The sequence below is a fragment of the Dasypus novemcinctus genome, chromosome 19 (genome assembly GCF_030445035.2).
Source record: "Dasypus novemcinctus isolate mDasNov1 chromosome 19, mDasNov1.1.hap2, whole genome shotgun sequence".
Classification (NCBI taxonomy): domain Eukaryota; kingdom Metazoa; phylum Chordata; class Mammalia; order Cingulata; family Dasypodidae; genus Dasypus; species Dasypus novemcinctus.
In genome coordinates, this window is record NC_080691.1 from 9,677,152 (window position 1) to 9,697,502 (window position 20,351).

Here is a 20,351-nt window from a genome sequence, read left to right on the forward strand (position 1 = left end):
AGTTTAAAATGCACTTAATGGGCTGATATACGATGGACAAGCAGACCGGCGGGTCAGGACAAAGCCCATAAATAAACCTGCACATGAATGGGATTTAGTACGTGGAATGGGGCCATCTGAAATGATGAGGCAAAGACGGGTTTTCTGATCAAAGGTGCTAGACAACTGGTTAGCCATTTGGATAAAAAAATAAAAGTGGATCTATACCTCACAAGAATATGGATCTATACCGTAGACAAGAATAAACTTCCAATGGGGCAGAGCTCTGTGAGTAAATGAAACCTCTTCAGTGCTAAAAGGAAACATGGGTGTAGGGAAAAGCTTTCTGTTTTTGATTTAGAATCTAAACACATTTAAAAAGAGGAATGATGAATGTACCTAAGTAAAGTTACAAAATTTATTTTGCATTACAAAAACATAAACAAAGTTAAAAGAAAAATGATAACCTGGTAGAAAATACTTCTGTTCTAGCGCACTTATCTAGTTGCAAGAAAAAGATGATTGCTATAGATAGATGATAGATATCACAGATAAAGGGCTCATAATATAGAGAGCTCATAAAATTTGGGAGGAAAAAGATAAAAATACTCGAGAAAAACAGGCAAAGGGTAAGAACAATTGACCAAAAATACACTGAAAATACCCTTAATTATGAGAAAAGATGTTCAACCTCACAATTAGAGAAATACAAATGAAAACTATAAGCAGATGTCACTTCTCACACATCAGATCTGCCTAATCACAATGTATCACAACACACTCAGCAAGGCAGGGGGCCACCGCCGCTCTCCCCACCACCGCAGAGAACGAAAACAGTACGTATCTGGAAGGGAATTTGGCGGTATCTAATGAAACCACACATGCATTTACCTTTAACACAGCAATCCCATTTCTAGGAATCTACCCTGAGCGTACACCTCCAGCAATTAAAAAATACATGTGCACAAGGCCATTCTTTGCAGCCATGTTTTTAATTGTAAAATATTCAATAAAACCTAAATGCTCATCTATAGAAGAATGTGCAACATAACACTGTCAGCTGCAAAAAAGAATGAGTAGACCTCTGTGAAGCAATAAGGAGTGAGTGCCAGTACATACTGGTAAAACAAAAACGTCCGCAGTGCCCAGAGTATGTTATCTTGGTGGAAGAAAGGAGGGGCGATAAGGAAACACGCACTGCTCGTGTGTGCAGATGCTTCACGCCCTCCACAGGAATGACAGCCGGGGTCTGTGGACTTGGTTAGCAGCAGGGGATGGTGGGAACGGGAGAAATGAAGGGGGCGGGGGAGGTGGAGAAGGAAAGGGACTCCCCCAGGTCGACCTTGTCACTCAGTCCTGGCTTTGGGCTCACGTTCATGTTTTACGTAAGATAACAATAACAACGGCATTAACGAGGAGGAGGAGAAACCCTAAGCTGACCACAAACAGGAAGAGATGAGTTTACATGCCTATGGAGTAATCCAAGCCGATAACTGGCAACGCACAAGCAGGACTAGGTCCAGGCAAGGACCGCGAATGTCACGGAAATGAGCTGGTGAAAGTTCCACGAGTAACGGGGTGGCCACAGAGTCTTAAATTATCTTCCAACAAGAAACTCACGAGTGGCTCATGAAGTGAGAAAAGCAAAACCCAGCCGAGTGATTGAACTTAACATCTACAGAAATGGATAAACAGACATCCTTTCCCGCTAACATGCATCAAGAAAAATGCAGTATCACTTCTCGGCTCCTTCTGCCCCCACCTCCAAAAAGCACAACGAGGCTCTAACCACGGGAAGCGTCTAAGGGACTTTATGGCCTACTGACCTACACCCCTGAAGACCTCAAGGTCATGGCCGAAAGGGACGTTGGAGGAACGGTGCCAAATTAGAGGGACGAAAGACATGAAACAACGGAATGCGCGACTCGGGAATTTCTTTTCCTACAAAGAACATTTTGGGCACAAGTGGAAAAATCTGCATGAAGTCTCTAAATTAGCCACTAATACTGTGCCAATGTTCATTTTCTCTTTTTGATCACTATACTGTGGTTACCTAAGAGAACTTCTTTATTTTAGGAAATATATAGTGAAATAGTTGGGGGTAAAGGGACATTACCCTTGCCTCTTGCCCTCAGTCTGGAAGAGAGCGAGAGCACGTGAAAGCAAACAGGGCAAATGTTAACATTTGACGGCTCTTCATGGGCTTCTTTGTACTATTCTTGCAACTCTTCTTTAAGTCTCAAGCTTTGTCAAAACGTTAATGAAATGATAAAATGTAAGCAAGATCCTTTGGCCTCTTTTGACTCCTCGTCTCTCACTTAGAGACGTATTAATTCATTTGTTAATAAAAACAGGAATGAGAGGAAAAATTTCCCCCTATTATTCAGAAATAATGAATAAATACACTTCCATATAATTACCCCTAAATCCTTTACCTCATTTGATAATCTTGATCCATTTGGGCAGACAGTGACTTTTAATCACTAATCACCAAAGACCCTCTACTGTCACCATCCCTTAGACCTCTCCCATCAGAGCTGGGGAGAGAGCGGCCAGCACTGAGTTCTCCAGAGGAAAGTAGGAGGTCAGGCTGAGGAACTCTTGGGATGGGCGCCCTGGTCCAGTGGCCCAGGGTCCCTCTGGCCCCCCAGTAACGGGCTGGGTTCCATTTGGCTTTAGCTCGTGTTGTCAACATTGATGGGAGACTCAACCGTGTGCCTTCTGCCCTCTGCATTTATTCAGATCCGATGTTGCAAACTGCCCACTCGTAGAGCTCAGTCGATCCAATGGATGAATTCTGTAGGGCCCACAAGTATTTTTAAAGACCAATTTTAAAACTGGGGAGGCTCTGGGTTTCCAGCTTCTCTTTAGGCAGGGGAGGAGCTGGCACCACTTTGGCTACATACCTGGCAACAAAGGACAAAGATGCTCGGTAGCCCTCGTGCTGGTGGAGTCCACACTGCTCCCTCGGGTCACTACTTGACCATCAGGTGCGTTCCTGTTTGAGACCTCTTTTTAGAATCTCTCAGCCAGTTGGGTCAAATAATTCCAGAGGCTGGAAGCTCACCACCGAGGCAGGGAAGGATACCGTGTCCCCCTCCCTTCCTGCCTTTCTTGGCCCATCACAGATGCAGCAGTGTGACCAGCAGGCTTTCTGCTATCTGAACGCTGTCCCAAGGTTCCCTGTAGGGTGTGTGTACATTGTGGTTGGCTCCACTAAGGATTGCTACACAACCCTGGAGCAAGAGGTTACAGCGACCCAGCTGCCAACTCTGCGGAGCTCCAGAACCCATCTCCTTGTTGCCTTTCAAAACAAGCCTCCATTCATCCACTGAGAGTGAAGACGGGAGCGCCTCTCTCTCCTCCCCCCTTTACAACTGCGCACTTCCCTCCTGCCTCACCCTGTAGCGGGCAGAGCTCCTCCAGGCCTGGGAAGCCTGGCCCTGCTGCTCTGCTGGAGGCTGCCCCAGCCCCGTTCCCAGCAGGCACGCTGGCTAGCAGATCAAAGTCGCCTTCAGGGCTGCAGTCAAACAGACTGGGTTGTCAGGATGGCTTTTCAAAGAAATAGCACTCCCCTGTCCTCAGCCAGGAGGCTAGTTCTGAGGTCACTAATTACAAGGGCCCCGTGCTTGCCCATTTCTCTTGAGGGATGGAGCGGCACACCCATTTTAACCTGCTTATTTCAGAACCGAGCTGAAACTCACACTCAAGAGGGCTTTCCAAGGTACAACATTCCAGAAAATGTTCTGGCTCTGTGTCCTTAAAGAAAATCCACTGAAGCATCTCACAATATTTTGTAAAAGCCAAAGGACTAATTGCCACATTTGATGCTTTTATTTGGATGTATTCATCCCTCTCCAAAAAAGCTCTTAAAACTTGAAGTGTAGTGATTTAGAGACTCATTTGTTTGGAAAGGTAGCAGGCCAAGGACAGGGAGGGAGCACAGGATTCTAAGGCCCATCTGTGTAGCTGCACAGCCATGACAGGAAGCACTTGTCAACAAGCTGACTTGCATTCTTTTCTTCCTGAACATAAGGATTACTTTCTTACTTTTTGGGTCCCATTACACCCACAATGAGTAAAGAAAAGAAGCATAAAGCATCAACTTGTTGCTTAGAAGCAAGTGCTTGCTGTCTTGTCCCCCCTATTTTGATGCTTCCCTCATTTAAACAGGTTGGTCATTGCCATTTGCATGGAGCAAAAAGTGCCTAGTTCATACCATCCTGCTGGGCCTAGTTCTGAGTTTATCCTGAACACAAGTGATTTAACTTGAGTCAAGAAAAGGCAGGCATTATAGAGAAAGGAGGGGGCCTAGTACTAGCCAAAGGCATGACGTTTGGCCACAGAGAGATATGAAGTTGATCTACTCACCAGCCATGTGACCTTGGGAAAGTTCTTACCTTCTTGGAGCTTCAATTTTCACAGATGGTTGGATGGATGGATGGATGAGTGGGTGGGTGGATGGGTGCATGAGTGGATAGTTCAAAGGATGGATGGGTAGATGGGTCAAAGGACGGATGGGTCAGAGGACAAATGGGTAGATGGGGGGTGGGTGGATGGGTAGATGGGGCAAAGGATGGATGGATGGGTCAAAAAATGGATGGATGGGCCAACGGTTGGATGAGTGGGTGGATGCATAGGCTAATAATAGTATCTGTGAAAGTGATTGCAAAATAACCCTGATCCTCTTGTAGATACACTCTTTGCATGTGACTTTGCAGTTATCAGGGGAAATCTGTTATCTCAACCCTTGAATCTGGGCAGGCCTTGTGATTTTCTTTGACCATCAGAATGTGACTGAAGTGACAGCATGTCAATTTTGAACCTAAGTCTCAGGAGGCACTGCACACTTCTGCTCTCTCTCTCTTTTTGACCCAGGCCACCACCAGAAGACCAAACCCAGGCTAGACTGCTGGAGGATGAGAGACCAAGTGGAAGGCAGGTGAGTCATCCCAGCCGAGGCCATCCTAGATCAGCCTGCCCACAGCCAACCTACACCCTGAGAGAGCCCAGTCAAGGTCAGCCAAACCCAGCCCAAAATGGCCAAGCCCGGCCAAGATTAGCAATGAGTAGACTCATAAAAAATGATAAATGGGCTAGGCTTCCAAGTTTTGGGGTGGTTTGTTATACAGCAACTCCTGACTGAGAAGCCAACAATTATTAAGAGTTGGCTACATCCTAGCATGCTTTTAAATGTTTTACATGTGACATCCCAATTTAATCTTCACCACAATTCTGTGAGGTAAATGCTATGATTATCCCTTTTTACAGGTGAGGAAACTGAGGAATAGAGAAGGTAAGTAATTTTGTCCAAGAGCTCCTGGTTGTAAAGGAGAGAGCTGAAATTCAACCCCAACTGTCTGATGACTGAGTCTCTTGTCCACCGAGAGCAGTGTCCACCTAGCTCGACTACCTGCCTCCCAGGTATGTGAGGATTTAGTGAGATGATACTTATACAGGGCTTAGCAGGTGTCTGGCTCATAATAAATGCCCAAATTAGGGTTATGTGTTAATATCTATTTGTTCTCAACTCTTAAAAATTATTATTTCAATATAACAATATATTCAATATAATGCCAGTTCCTTCATATCTCAGGGGGTATGTGTCTCATGTTTTGTCTAATTAATTTCCATGCATCCTTTAGTCCTCAGCTCCAGCCTCTCCACCTCCAAGAAGCCTTTCCTAATTCCCTCCCCAGTTCGAGTGCTCTACCCATTTACTCTCCTCATACCATCCACTCGCCACTACACCTTTGCATGTGCTGTAATTTTGTTTTTCCATGTGAATTTGGTGAATGACTGTCTCCCCTCACAGACAGGAACCTCCTAGGGCAGGGGTTCTGAACCATTTTTGTTCCACAGACCCCTATGCCAGACAAGTGAAAACCAGAGACCTCTTACTAAGCCCACACTATATACCGTGTATTATTTAATAAACACATCACACACACCCCAACACATCCCCACAGGAATAATGGTGGTTTTTTTTTTGAGTTTTCAATTCAAGTTCACAGACCCCCTGAAATCTTGGTTAAGAACCCCTGTCCTAGAGGGCACGGCCCATGGAAACCTCCCTGCCTGGTGTAATGGGTATAAGCATACACTCACAAAATGCTCGGGGAGCTGATGAAATCTGGCCACCGTGGGACTGGCCAAGAGCAGGGAAAGTAAGACGATGGAAGAAGCCCCTTTGCAAGGTGCTGCAGCAAGGTGTACAATGAAGGAGAGAGTAGACACCACCCGTCAGGGGCAGAACTTGTCACATAGGGGCAGGCGAGTTAGGGTCAAAGTCCATGGACATTCCAGCACCAACCAAGATCAGGCAGCAGTTCTCTGGACCACTCAACGTCAATACGTCACATATTTTTAGGAGGCTTCATCTTCGCCGGGGACATCATTGGCCTCACAGTTGCCCAAGTTTAGAGTCAACGGTCACCTGGAAGTAAACTAAACTAAATAACTGCAGCAGTCAGGTACACTCGTTTCTGTTCACCAGTGAAATAATGCACCAGGAATGATCTGCGATCAGCTAAGAACTGACATGCCCAAGGCCACCAGGCGAAGCTCCTCCTTGCACATACATGCTTCCAACAGAGAGAGGTGCTTTCCAAGCTTCTGACACTGGACTTCAAGCTCATGACATGAGCCACATAGAGTCTGTTTGAACGACCCCATTTCCAATGAAAACCGAGAACGCGTGCCCCAGCTTTCCATGTGCCTATGGTTGGAGCCCAAGGTCTGCATCTCTTGGTTAACTGGAGCAAATATTAAGCATCAGAGCTAAAGATATAGTGACGCCAACCTGAGACTTTCTCCTTGACAGAATTAGAGTAATTCAAACAGAACTGAAACAGGAATAACTTTCTGACGTACACTGATTTCCCACGTACCTTCAACAACAGCACGAGCGGCCCCCGGCGCTATACGGGGTTCAATCCTCGCAGCGTACACCGTATCACTGTGCGCATCATGAAATCATCCCACGTTTTGGGAAGCCCTGATCTAGTGGCTTAAAGAAGCAGTGGTGATCGATTACCTGCCTTGTATTTTTTCCTAAAACCTCATCTCCTGATGGCTAGGAAACTTTCCACGGTTGCCATGGCCTGGCAAGCACTGATAGGATCCTGCCCTCTGATTCTGGCTCAATTGTTCATCGTCTTCCAGAGAGAAGGAATGACGGCCCTTGAGCAGTTTTTACTGACGTGAAGAGATACCGTGAGAAGAGTGTGGTCCTGGCTCACTGACGCCACTGGAGAGGGGCGATGGGAGCAACTGACAGCAGCACCTTTATACCTGGCCCACAAGCCGATAGCGCCATCATCCACCGCCGTCCTCCCATTTACCCGTTTTCTTTATCTACACTTGCCTGCGTCGGGGATATCATATTCTCCATCGGTCACCCATTAGAGAACTCTATTGCAAAGTGGTCCCTGACATTGAGTCTGTGAGAGTCTGAGAGTGGACACGGGAGATGGCTGGCCACCTAACTCCAGACAGAACACACTGGGGGATTCTGAGAGTGGACATGGGAGATGGCCGGCCACCTAACTCCAGACAGAACCCAATGGGGAAACGACCCCTTCAGCTGATGAAAAGCCTTCCCAGGGTGCTCACTTTGAGATGTGCTGATCAGGGGCGGATCCCTTAGAGTTGGTTGTCTCCGAGCTGGGTAGGACCTAGGAAGGGCAGATGAAAGGGGAAGCGATTCCAGAACGGGGGACATGAGGGAGAAGAGGATAAAGGGTTGGTGGAGGGAAAGCTCAGGGGTAGGTGTGGGAGGAATGGAAGGCTAGGATTTTGCCCTGGACATAAGCAATGGATGCTCCATGTACAAGCTCCTCATTTCCTCTTAAGTTAGATGAAAGTAAAGACCCCTGAAATAATCCTAATGTGCAAGTGGACTTGCTCTTAGGGTGTGCAAAGGAGTGACTTTTACGAAGAGCGACTCCCCCAGTGGCACCCAGCAGGGGGGGGATTTTGCCGGCACAGGGCCATCTGGCATTGTCTGGAGGCATTATTGATTGTCACGATAGGGGAGGGGGCATGCTAAGGGCACCTAGGGGGCAGAGGCGAGGGAAGCTGTGGTGCATGCTACAATGCCAGGGCCGCCCCCTGCAGAGTTATCCATCCCAAATAGTCACTAGTGCCACTGCCAAGAAGCCGCCATATAAATGGACCCTACAGGAAGCTTTAATGGTTTGCCAGAGGTCACCCCAGGAGAAGAGGCAGAGCAGGGATTTTCACCAAAACTTTTCCCAGCCTAGGGAGGCATGGCCGTGGCTCAGCACCTGCTCAGAGTCAGAGAAAATCCAGGGCTAAGTCCCTGCTCGGCCACTTCCTGGGTATGGATTTTTTTTCTGCAAGGACCTTAAACTTTTGAGCCTCAGGATCCTTACAACAGGAATAATATTAAAATGACCTCACTTGATACTCTAAGCAAATATCAGCCATAGAGCAAGTGCCTGACAAATCAGGAGATGTCGTCGTTGTTCTCACTATTTAGCTCATGTTGGTAAGTCACAGTGAAACGCTCGTAAGGTTACAGAAACGTGCGAAAACCCGGGTGATGCCCATGTAAGCAAACAAGTCTGAAATCTGTGCGCGGATGCCGCGCGACTCAACAGCAGGTGCTGGGTCGGGAGCCTCGGCTCACCCTATGACAACCGGCACCTGCAGGACAGAAGCCTGCCTTTCCCTCCTGCCTCAAATAAAGCCCTGATCGGGACCGGTTTTGCTTCCCAGGCACTACAGCTTACTTGAAACCCAAGCTGGCCTGAGCATTCTAAGGTTTGTTTTTTCTCTCCATCTGTGATTTATTACCATTTGCCAGACACCGAGTGCCTCTCTCGGCTAAATATGGCTCATTGTTTCTTTTTTCTTGAAACAAAAGGCACCTTGATAAATGGATTATTTGATTTCAATGCCTCTTCTGAGCAAACCCGGTCTATCCTTTGCTGAAATTACATAGCGTGGTTTGCAATTTCGTAGCAGTAAAACTCTCTTTTAAGAGAGCAGGTACTTCTATTCACCCGGAACCCCTGGGGGCACCTTTCCTCCAGGTACACCCCACGAGCTGCTCCGCAAGAGCAGAGGCTGCAGCCTTTAAAGACAGGTCTCTACTACGCTCGGAACCTTCACCGCGACGGCAGGAGAACGGGCCTTGAGCAGGCCCAGAAGGAAGCAGTTACCCTGCCAGGGTAGAAATCCAAAGGGGTCTGCGCAGATTTCCTGAAGTGAGGGTGGGTGGAGGGCCACATGGGGGTCCCTGGGGCTGCCGCCCTCCCCCCAGTCCCAGCGCTTGGCCGAACCCCAGCTCCCCGGTGGGTGGGTGGGCCCGACTGGTTCAAGCCAGGGGATGCCCTCAGGGGTGCACCCCATAGCGAGGAGGCTTAGTCCCCCCACACTCTAACAGAGCCCCACAAACCGAGTGGCCTCAGACAATGCAAACGGATTCTTTTAGGGGATGGAAGAGTACAAGCGGGGGTTCTGCAGGACTGCTGTCCCTCTGGGGGCTGCAGGGGAGGACCCCTGCCTGGCCTTCTCCAGTTTCTGGGGCCACCCACAATGTTGGGCCTGTGGCCCCCTTCATCATGAAAGCCAGAAGTGCCACGTCTTCTCTCCCCCCACCTCCCACCCCCCTCTTACGACATCAGATGCCCCTGGATGGTCCTTCTCAGGAGCCTTAACCGGAGCACATCCGCAGAGCCCCTTTCACCAGGGAGGGGGACATAATCCCAGGTTCCGGCGCTCAGGACAGGAGATTTTGGGGGTCGCTGTTCAGTGGGCCCACAGATGACAGCGGGGGGGATCTTTTGGTTGTTGCAGTGACTGGGGAGAGGGCGCCACTGTCGTTCACCCTGGTGGCACCAGCTCCACTAAGTGCCCTGAAATGGGTGAGGCCGCCCCGTCCAACAAGGACTCGCTCCTGATCCTGCCCAGCTGTTGATCGCCCTGCTGGGAGTTCCCAGGGGAGAGGCCGGTTTACAGTGACCGAAGCCTACAACCTAACTCAGACCCCCCCAAAAAAAAATTGGAGGAGGGGCCATGCTTTAATATATCCTGAGTTTTCCAGATTGCAACTCCTGGGCAGAAGCTGGTGCTCTGACTTGATAGAAACTTATTAACAAGTGGATTATGTTTTTGGAAAATGAAAGCTGAGTTGCCCAAACACCACCAAGTCCATTCTCACCCTGGCTGACATTCAGGGGACTCTAAACAAAACCGTCTTCTGGACAAATGTTAAAAGTTTATTTTGCAATGAATTACTACGGTTTTGTTTTTCCTCTATATGTCAGTTAGGGCGTTGCACTGGTTTTTAAAAAATGAGTGTACAGGCAGCTTACAGAATTACAGATTCCAACTCCTGATTTATAAAACCGAGGGCTGAGAACAGTTGGTCTCATCCAGGGGTAGGCAAACTTTTTCTCACAGCAACAGATGGCAAAAGCCTTAGGTTTTACAGGGTAGGAGGCAAAATGCTATTACATTAATACTTCTGTAACCATTTTCAATGAAACCATTTGAAAATGTAAAAGCCATTCTTAGTTGGCCCAAAGGCTGTGGTTTGTCAGCCCCTGGTCTAAACCAAACCGGGAGACCCCAACCCGTTTCCATCAATGGGACGGTTATCGACAGGCCTGAATCAGTGGCTCTCCGGGTTCCCCAGGGGACATCTGGCAACATCTGGAGGCATTTCAGTGATTGGGGGGAGGGAGTGCTGCAGGGACCAGAGGGAGGTGGCCAGGGGTGTGCCAAAGAGCTACGTGGCCCAAAACGTCAGCCGGGCCGTGGCTGAGAGACGCAGGCAGCGGCCGGTGTGGGCCGATGCACTCTGCGGTGGGGGGTGCAAGGGCTGCTGAGAAAGAAGGGCCCCGCGCCTAAGAGAGCCACGGCGGCGAGCCCTGTTCTCCCAGGGGCAGATGCGACCAGGCCGCCCCTTCACGGCCCCTTGAGATCGTACGTGGCTCCCCCGGGCGCCCGCCGCAGGGGCCCCCAGCCCGCCTTCCCGCTGCCTGCCAGTCAGGCAAAGCCTCCACTTCACTCGTGCCCTGGCTCTTCTCTCATGTTCAGCCCAAAGCTCTCCAACAAACTGGGATTGCTTGACTTGGCAAGTCCGGCGCAGCAGGGTCAGCGCACCTTTCCGTAAGGGCCACGTAGCAAATATTTTAGGCTTTACGGGCCCCACAAGCTCTGCTGATGTAGTGCAACAGCGGCCACAAAGCACAGCCAAACAAGCGGGCCGGTGTACCAATAAAACCTTATTGATGGACCCTGAAATCAGAATTTCTTGTAATTTTCATTTTTTTTTAAAGATTTATTTTTTATTTACCGCCTGCCCCCCTGTTGTCTGCTCTCTGTGTCTACTCGTGCTCTTCTGCTTCTGCTTGCATTCTTGTCAGCGGCACCGGGAATCTGTGTCTCTTTTTGTTGCATCATCTTGATGCGTCAGCTCTCCATGTGTGTGGCAACACTCCTGGGCAGGCTGCGCTTTTTTTCATATAGCACACCTCTCCTTATGGGGCGCACTCCTTGCGTGTGGGGCTCCCTTATGCGGGGACACCCCTGCGTGGCAGGGTGCTCCTTGTGTGCATCAGCACTGCGCATGGGCCAGCTGCACACGGGTCAAGGAGGCCCAGGGTTTGAACCGCGGACCTCCCATGTGTGGACACTCTATCAGTTGAGCCAAATCCGCTTCCCGAAACATTCTCTTTTTGATTCTCCCCCTCCCCCGGTCATTTAAAACTATAAAGACATTGTCAGCACAGACAGGGAGCTCTGGGAGGGCCACAGGCCGTAGCCTGCTGAGCCTCAAGGTGGACACAGCCCTCCTGCGAGCCGGGCGCCCGGGTGGACGCGGCCCAGCTGTGAGCCGTGCACCCAGGAGAAAGAGCACGTTCCTGGGGCTTGCTTCCCTGCGCGTAACATCTGAATCCTGTGCCAGGTTTGCCTCGTTGACCTGAAATGTTGACATGGCATTTGCTGAGCCTCCAAACCAGTTTGTAAGTGGAAACAATGTTTTTTAAATGATCAGATTCGAATATCAGCAGGGATTTAAAATAGCATTTATAAGCATTTATAGAAGAATTTAGCTAACTGCATTTGCTGCTCACAGAGCATGCGGTTTGAGAATGCTCAGTCGTGCTATTCAGAGAGGGCGCCACGCGTTTATGGCAGATGGTGCTATTATTTATGATGGAGCCTTACATTAATCCTGAGAGCCCCAATTAACGCAATTCATGTAAACAAAATGAGCAGCACTCCTCCTCTTCAGGATGGCCTTTCCCTTCAAATAATAATGAGTGTATTTTTAATATAATTCCACATACTTTCTTTCCCACTAATTGCAGATACTTTTGAAAAAAAAATCTTCTGTATTCCATTGAGTCATCCACATTTTTTCCCCACATATGAGTCTCATTTACGTGCTAGTTAGCATCTGTGGTTTTGTTTGGTTACACCAGTATTTAGGATGATTAGAGTAACGAGAAGCCTTAGGGTATAAAGTAAAAAATGCTTTCCTAATGGTTGAGTAAATGAAAAAAAAGGGTAGGAACACACCAAAAGCTGAAAGCAAAATTCTCTTTCATTACATAGTCTTTAAGTTTCTGCATGGTGAAAGACGATGTTTAAACTGAGCCTTCTGGAAGAAGCAGGAAATTTAGGAGAGCAATCCCTACCTTGAAGGGACGACCGTGCCCTTAGGAAGCCTGCATTATCTCCCAAGACAGAGGACGAGAGCCACGACCGGGCCCACCACAGTGTCGCAGCTCACACCTCAGCTCATTGACACTGACGGCAGTCCTACGCGGCGCCTTAGTTACTCTTATCCTCACTTTACGGGTAGGGAAACTGAGGCCCAGAGAATTCAAGTCACCTGCCCAAGGCCACCCCGCTAGGAACACCGGTGTCTGGACTTGCACTCAGGAGCTCACCTCTGTGTTGTACTGCCTTGGGACATACGCTTTATCTTAAATTTGTAGGTCCCTTCCAGCTGGGTTTTTCCTAAGGAGATACTGTCTTGATGCTTGGTAAAAAATAACGACGAGAGTAACACCACCGTGTAACACTTGGGTAAGTCTGGAGGTGTTGAACCCTGCTGGAAACTGACACCAACAGTGCTGAAGAAAGAAGAGTTAAGAGCTGGGTCCCCTCAATCCTGCAGTACCTGAAGCCAGACGGCCGATGGACTTTTCTGCTTCTTGGCCTAGGCGAGGGTGAGATGGACTTCCCACCACACTGGACGGACTGGTACTCGACGTCCTGCTTCCCACTGGGGAGCCTGCTGGGCAGACGGTGGCTCCCGTTTACCTACTGCAGGGCCAGCCCCCGAGCCACAGACCAGGGCGCTCTAAAGCCACCTGCAGGCCCGACGCCCTCAGGGAGGCTCCTGGCCACGTCTCCACTGTGCTGTGGGCGAGCTACATTAGCCTTGCTGTGCCTCAGTTTCCCCTCTGTCCGATGCAGGTGATCACAGACCCCCTCATAGGACTGCTCTGAAGAGTGACCACGTCACGAGGCTCAGGGGTGGCAGGCCCAGGGCAGGCGCTCGAAACGGGTACCAACTCGTTTTAACTTCCTAGGCAGGAGCTGGAAAGGGCAACTGCATGCGCTGGCGTGGAACGAGCGCCAGGACCTACCGCTGGGGGAAAATTAAGCCCGTTCTGGACATAACCAGAAATTGACGCTTTGCTGTAGATTTCCCCCTTTCTTGGAGCTTTAGCAGGCGCAGCTACACGCACCGTTGCTACTTGGGTGCCCCAAACAAGGGCTGCGTTCAGCTGAGTGTCTGGGGTGATGGAACCTCGGGCTGCCCGGACCCCATGCCCTGGGTCCCAGCAACTCGGGATTTCGGGACTCCAGGGCCACCCCCACCCCTGGAGACCTGGCGGCCCGTGGCCTCGACGGAAACCGTGGAAACCAGGCCCCCAGCCCAGAGGGGCCCCCTCAGCAGCTCATCCTTAGCCTTCCTCGTCACACAGCCCCGGGCTTTCTTCTCCTCGCGTCTGCGCTGGAAAGCTCCATGCCCAAGGCAGCCGTTAAGCGGAAACAGACTGGGTCATGGAACATTTCTTCATTCTCCTCTGCCCAGCAGCCCATGGATGGGAACAAATGGCATTTCCAATAAATAAAAACATCGACCTTCTCTGATCCTTCTTTGTGGATCCTCCCTCCCCCATTTTGCTATTAGCTGGATGACTGCGGGCAGGCCACTTATCCTGACCCTTAGCAAAATGGGGGACAGAGGCACCGCCTACCTCCCTGGGTGGCTGTGAACATACAAGGCACAAAGCATGAAAGCACCTAACAGCACCTGCTGGTCTCCCCAAGATCTGTTCTCTCAGAATCCCTGTTTTATTGTAGAAACAATACATATGGCCAGTTTAAAAAACGACGGTACTTCTTCACCTCCCCTGCAACGAGAGATGGCTGCATGTCAACATGTGGACTCTGTGCTCTAAAAGGGCGCTCCTGGAAGACCTCCTTACAGGGAGGGCAGGGGAGCCGTCATGGACCTTTGCCCATTTGCCTTTTCCCTCCTGTCTGACCACTATGCTGGCCTCATGATGGAGGTCAAGCATCCGTCTTGTGATCGCAAGGCAAAGAGCACATGCCAAGAAAAGCTGGGCAGAAAGACAGAAGGAGCTGTCAAAGGCAAAACTAATTCCAAGACAAATTAAACAAAGGCTGCTGATTTAAAAACTTGCAGCAAGGGAACTGTATAAGTCAACCAAAGGGGTGCTGATGCAAAGTGCCAGAAATCAGTTGGTTTTTATAAAGGGCATTTAGTTGGGGTAGGAGCTTACAGTTACCAGACCATAAAGCATAAGCTACTTCCCCCACTGAAGTCTGTTGCCACGTGTTGGAGCAAGATGGCTGCCAACGTCTGCCAGGGCTCAGGCTTCCTCTTCCTTTTAAGGCTCCATGGTCCCAGCTTCTTCCAATCTCAGCTGTGGGCGGGGATACGTCTTATCTCTCTCCCAGAGCTCATTCCTCTCCAAGATCAGCTACTGTCTCCACAAAGTCAGCGGTAGACTATCAGGTTCGCTCTCTCCCTGGGGCCTCAGCTGTGTCTATGGACCCGTCTCTATTCCTCTGTGTTCTTCTCCTGTGTGTTTACTTCCCAGGGCTCCAGCTCAAAACTCCAACTTTCTCTTCTGCCATGCTGTTTTTTCTGAGTCCCCACCCATTAAGGGGGCAGGGATTCAATGTCCTACTGATGTGTCCCAATCCAAGCCTTAACCATTATGTAATCATGTAAAAGTGAAACCTCTGAATTCAATACAATCTAAGGGTATCACTAGCCCAGAGGAACAGACCAATTTACCGACATAATCAGTATTTCTTTTTGGAATTCATCAACAACATTAAACATCACTTTGTTCCAGCAGAGGAATCAGATTAATGAATAAAAGGAAGAAATATTGTCTCATTGGCCAGTGCTACATAAAATTGGAAATTCTGAAAAGGGGGAGGCTTTCTAACTGGTCTTCAGGTACATTTACTTGACAGTCTTTGGTTGGCTGCAAGGGATCAAGTGAGAAGGTTGGGAATTTTTCAAAATATTATTCGGGGAAGGTGTGCAGGGTTTTCTGGGACTGACCGTTTTCTGGGACAAGTGGGGCCAGTGGCAATGGTCCCATGGCAAGCTGACTGTCACAGAAGGCAATTTCTCAGGACTTCCTGGGTTGTGAGACTATTAAGGGCTGTAACTTGCTTGAATCACCTTTTCCAAGCTTCTGCGACTTGCGCATGCCAGATGGCGTTGTTTGTGCACCTTGATCCAGCTGTGCTGGTGTTTCCAGCGGAGTTGTGCGATTCAGGAGCATACAGATTCCCTCCTTTTGCATGAACCAGTTTGAATATCGCTGGTTTCTCAGACTCCACGACATCCGACGTGGTCCACCGTGAGGCCTGGCATCAGGCTCTCTTGCACTCAAGTCTTGTTTGTCAAATCTGAATACAAGGGAAGGGCATGAGGTAAAGGGGAAACGACATGCTTTGAGGACGGGGCGCCGAAGTCTCAAACCCCAGCTTGCGGCCGGGCCACGTGGACGAGTGACTTAGATGTCTGAGTCCCAGCTGCCCCATTAGTGATGTGAAGAGCCCCCCTCCACCTCCAAGGGTCCTGTGGTGGCTTCTTGGCCCCCCCCAGCAGGCCCCGGAAGGAGCGTCAGCTCCCGCTGCCCACTGAGCGAAGCGTCCGAGCCACACGCAGACGCCTTCTCCCCTGCGCGAGAATGAACAGGGCTCAGGACAGTTTTTCCTTCAAGGTCCAGAAAGCAGGTATTTTAAGTTTTGTGGGCCAAGAGGCAACATCGAGGCTCTTATGTAAGCACTTATATAAGCATTTCAAAATGTAAAAACTACACTTAGCCGCCAGGCCAAACGAGCCAGATGGCAGGGTTTGGCCCACGGACCGCGGTTTGCCCAGCCCCTGCCATAGAGCCTGCTCTGGGGGCAGCAGACACTGGCTCCGAAGCCTGACTCCACTTAGCAGCCAGTGAGCTCGGGGAAGTGGGTCAGCTGCTCCGTGCCTCAGTTTCCTTATCTGTAAAAAGGGCTCAAGAACAACAGCATTGCCTGCTTCCTAAGGTTGGCTCGAGGAATAAATGTGTTAACGCGTACAAAACGCCACCACAGAAGCTGACCTGCAGAGGGCGAGCACGCAGACCAGAGCCCCTTAATCCTTCCTGAGGTGACTCTTCCTAAGGAAAATGCATGTGACACTAAGTATAACTTTGTCCAAAATTTCAGGGGCTCAGGAACTTCCGTCTCAATTGCACTGCAGGGACCCCCCTGCTCCGGAGGCCGACCCACCTCCCACGATGGATGCAGCTAAGTTTGGAAGAACGATGAGAGAGGGTCTCCAGAGGCCCCCTGCTGCCAGGGGCGTCAGCAGTCAGCTGAGCAGAGCTGGGCTCCAGGTGTGACAGCTGCGGCCGACGCAGCGTGCAGCTGTGTGCTGTGGCTCATGATTTCCAAAATAGGTGTTAGCTTATGTCTGTAAACTGCTCTGTACCTGGGTGTGATTAAATCAAGATCGGGCCTTTACTGGGCCACGTCAGTAGGGCGTTGAGTGCTCGCCCCTTGGTGGGTGGGAACTCAGATAAAAGACATGGCAAAGGACAGAGGTGGCGTTTTTTTGATGCAGCAGCTGGGGAAGTAAAGACACAGAGAAGGAGGAGGCAAGGGAGTTTTGAGCTGGAGCCCAGGAAGTGAATACGCAGGAGAAGAACACAGAGGAATAGAGATGATTCCATAGACACAGCAGAGGCCCCAGGAAGGGAGGAACCCAGGAAGCCTGAGCCCTGGAAGACGTCGGCAGCCATCTTGCTCCAACACGTGGAAACAGACTTCGGTGAGGGAAGTAACTTATGCTTCATGGCCTGGTATCTGTAAGCTCCTACCCCAGATAAATACCCTTTATAAAAACCAACCCATTTCTGGTATTTTGCATCAGCACCCCTTTGCTGGCTAACACACAGAGGTTCTCAAACTTCGGCTCGGTGTGTGCCAGAAGCCCCTGGCACGCTCGTTATTTCCAGATCCTTTCCAGGAGTTTCTGCTCAGAAGGGCAGGGGAGGCTGTAAAGGGCCAGGAAGCGCGTCCCCCAGAGAGGGCAGCCCTGCGTCTGCTCGCTCTCTGTCCACGAGACCAGCGCCCGCGCCTAGGAGACCCCTGCCTGTCCTGGCCGGAGGAGTCTGGTTATCGCAGGAATGCGGACCCCCGCCGACAGCTCCTCTTCGCCCTTGGAGGCGAATCTGACTTTCACGTGGCGGCAGGTCCCTGCTGCCCACATCACCCTGGTCTCGTGCACCGCCACCCACCCAGCACCTGCCACCCGGCCCGCTGCCCCCCGCTCAGAGCCTCTGCCCTGGCCAGCTGCCGACTCGGACACCCGTCCCCAGGCCGGCCCCCAAGCTCTCTGCAAGTGCCCGCTCTCCCAGGCGGTGCATTGAGCGAGGGCCCACCGGGTGCCAAAGCTCTGTCCTGGGCACCAGGGACCCCGCAGGGAATGAAAGTCCCTGCGGCCACGATGCTCATGGCCCCCCGGGAGGACCAGGGCACACACATGTGGCACTGGGTGCCCATGCTGACCGCGCTGCACTGGACCCCCCTGGACTGGCCTTGTGGCTCTTACCGCTCTCTGGGAAATCATTTTATTAACCGTTGACTTCCCTGTTCAGTGTCTGTCCTCTGCCACGAAGCTGGGGAACCCGCAGGAGTCTCCTCAGTCCCCAGCTCAGCGCCTGGACCGTGGGATTGCGCAGTGGATGTCGACTGGACAAGTGGACGAAGCCACTGGTAAGCCCTGGGCACGCCCGCGGCCCCCGGGTCCCCGAGCTGCTGTCCACGCCACCCGGAGCCTGTGCTGCTCGTCTCCCAGGACGCTCCAACACGCAAAGGCGGCCAGGGCTCCGGACATACAGAGCGGGTCCCGCCCCGCCACCTCCTGTGGGTATGTGCCAGGTGCGTGTCCAGGCAGCTGCCACCCTTGTCTCCACGCTACGTGTGAAACCAGCACTCGGCTCACAAGAGAAGCAAGACACTCCCAGCTGTCGCGTCAAAGCTCGGGCGACTGCACCAAGTGCTGCCTGGGGAGGCCGCAGCACCTGCGCCCCATGTACCCTGGCCCTGTCTGCTTGGGCCGTCCGACCTCCATGTGGGTGCCCACGGAGCATCCTGCTGCCGGCTTCAGGGGGGCTGTGGACGTCCCGAGGGGACGTCCTGCTGGAGGGTGCTGGCGCCTCGGCGTGGTTGGGGCCGGGGACCCAGGATCCAAGGGACCAGGGGCGCTGGACTGCGCGCCTGCTGGGACGTGCGCCTCCTCGGCCGATGTTGGGTGGGCGGGACCCGCTGCGGTCTAAGGTGTCCCTTCACTGAGCTGAGGCCGACGGACTCGGGGTGTGGGGGGGGCTTGAATCCGACCCTGGGGTCCTTCGCAGGCAGTGAAGGCTGGTGGGGGAGACGCCACGGGGAGCAGCCAGAGCTGAAGTCAACGGAAGCTGGGAGGAGGGGAGAGGACGCCGCCGGGGGTCAGAAAAGCTGAGGGGGGCCACTGGCAGCCAGCCCAGCACGACGCAGTCCCCGGGGGGGGGGTGGCACTGCACTGACTCCGCGATCCTGGACTTCTAGCCTCAAAACTGTGGCCAGAACAGCAGCCTCGCGTGGTCCTTGTTTTAGCATCCAGGAGATGCAGAGAGAAGCTTCTAGACTGGGGGAGCAGGGGGTCAATTCAGCCTTCAGACACATCCATGTCATTGCAGTGTTTAAAAGAAAGAATGACAAGGTGGGGGAAGAGGGAGGGGCAGGAAGGAGTGGAGGGAGGGGAAGGGGAGGCGGGAGAGGAAGGGGGAGGGGGAGGGGTGCTGATTTTTTCAACTGGAGTGAGCACATAAAACTGCAGATTCCTGGTTTCCCTGAAACTTGGGGTCTGGCGACGCCCGGCTGGCCTCCCACACGGCGGCAAACGGCCGGAGCCAGGCAGGCGCCCCCACCCTGGGAGGAAGGCAGGCCAGCGCGGCCCCCCAGACCTTGGGCCACGGAGGGGGAGTAGCCCCAGGCTCCCAAGGGGGCAGCGCCGGCGGTACTGCAAGACGGGGACCCTCCAGGCCAAAAACGCCAGGGAACCAGGAGAAAGGGGCCACGCTCGGCCGCCCGAGGGAGCGCTGAGCGGCTAGGGGAGGCCGGGGCCAGGAGGGGGCCGCGCCCCAGGACCGCGGCAGCAAGCGGCCCCGCAGCCCCCGGCATCCCGTGCGCGCCCAGGGCCTCGCTTGGTTTTGGTTTTCCTCCTAACAAAGGAGGAGCCGCTGGTTTCGAACCTCTGGAGAAACCTGCCTGGACCCCAGCTGCAGGTGCAGGGCCGGGTCTGAGGTGGAGAGCACCCCAAATCTGGAAGGATGGGGAGCCCCGGTTCACCGGGCCCGGCCGGGCCAGGACGCTGGACGCGGGGCCTCGCGGGGGCTCTGCGGGGCGTAGATGCCTCTGGCCACCGCGGTCCCGGGTTTTAGTGCCCCCCACGTGGGTTCTGCTTCCAACACACCCAGGCGCTGTCCTGGGGCCGAGGACCAGAGCGGGCCAGAGAACACCGAGTTCGCGCGGCCAGGGGCAGACAGCCGCCGGGGGGAACGCGCGGGGCTTGGCGGGGCGCAGAGGGGCGGGCACTCAGCATCAAGGACGGGGCACAGCGATGGGGACACAGCGACGGAGGACAGGGACATAGGGATGGGGCACAGTGACAGAACGGGGACATAGCAATGGGGGCACAGCAATGGGGACACAGCGACGGGGGACGGGGACACAGCAATGGGGGATGGGGACACAGTGACGGGGGACAGGGACACAGTGATGGGGCACAGTGACGAGGGGGA

At 52.3% G+C, this 20,351-nt stretch overlaps 1 protein-coding gene across 1 annotated transcript in view; it reads right to left on the reverse strand.

Annotated features, from left to right (window-relative positions):
- TMEM132C (transmembrane protein 132C) overlaps positions 1 to 20,351 on the reverse strand; it is a 377,044-nt gene that overhangs the window by 253,269 nt on the left and 103,424 nt on the right.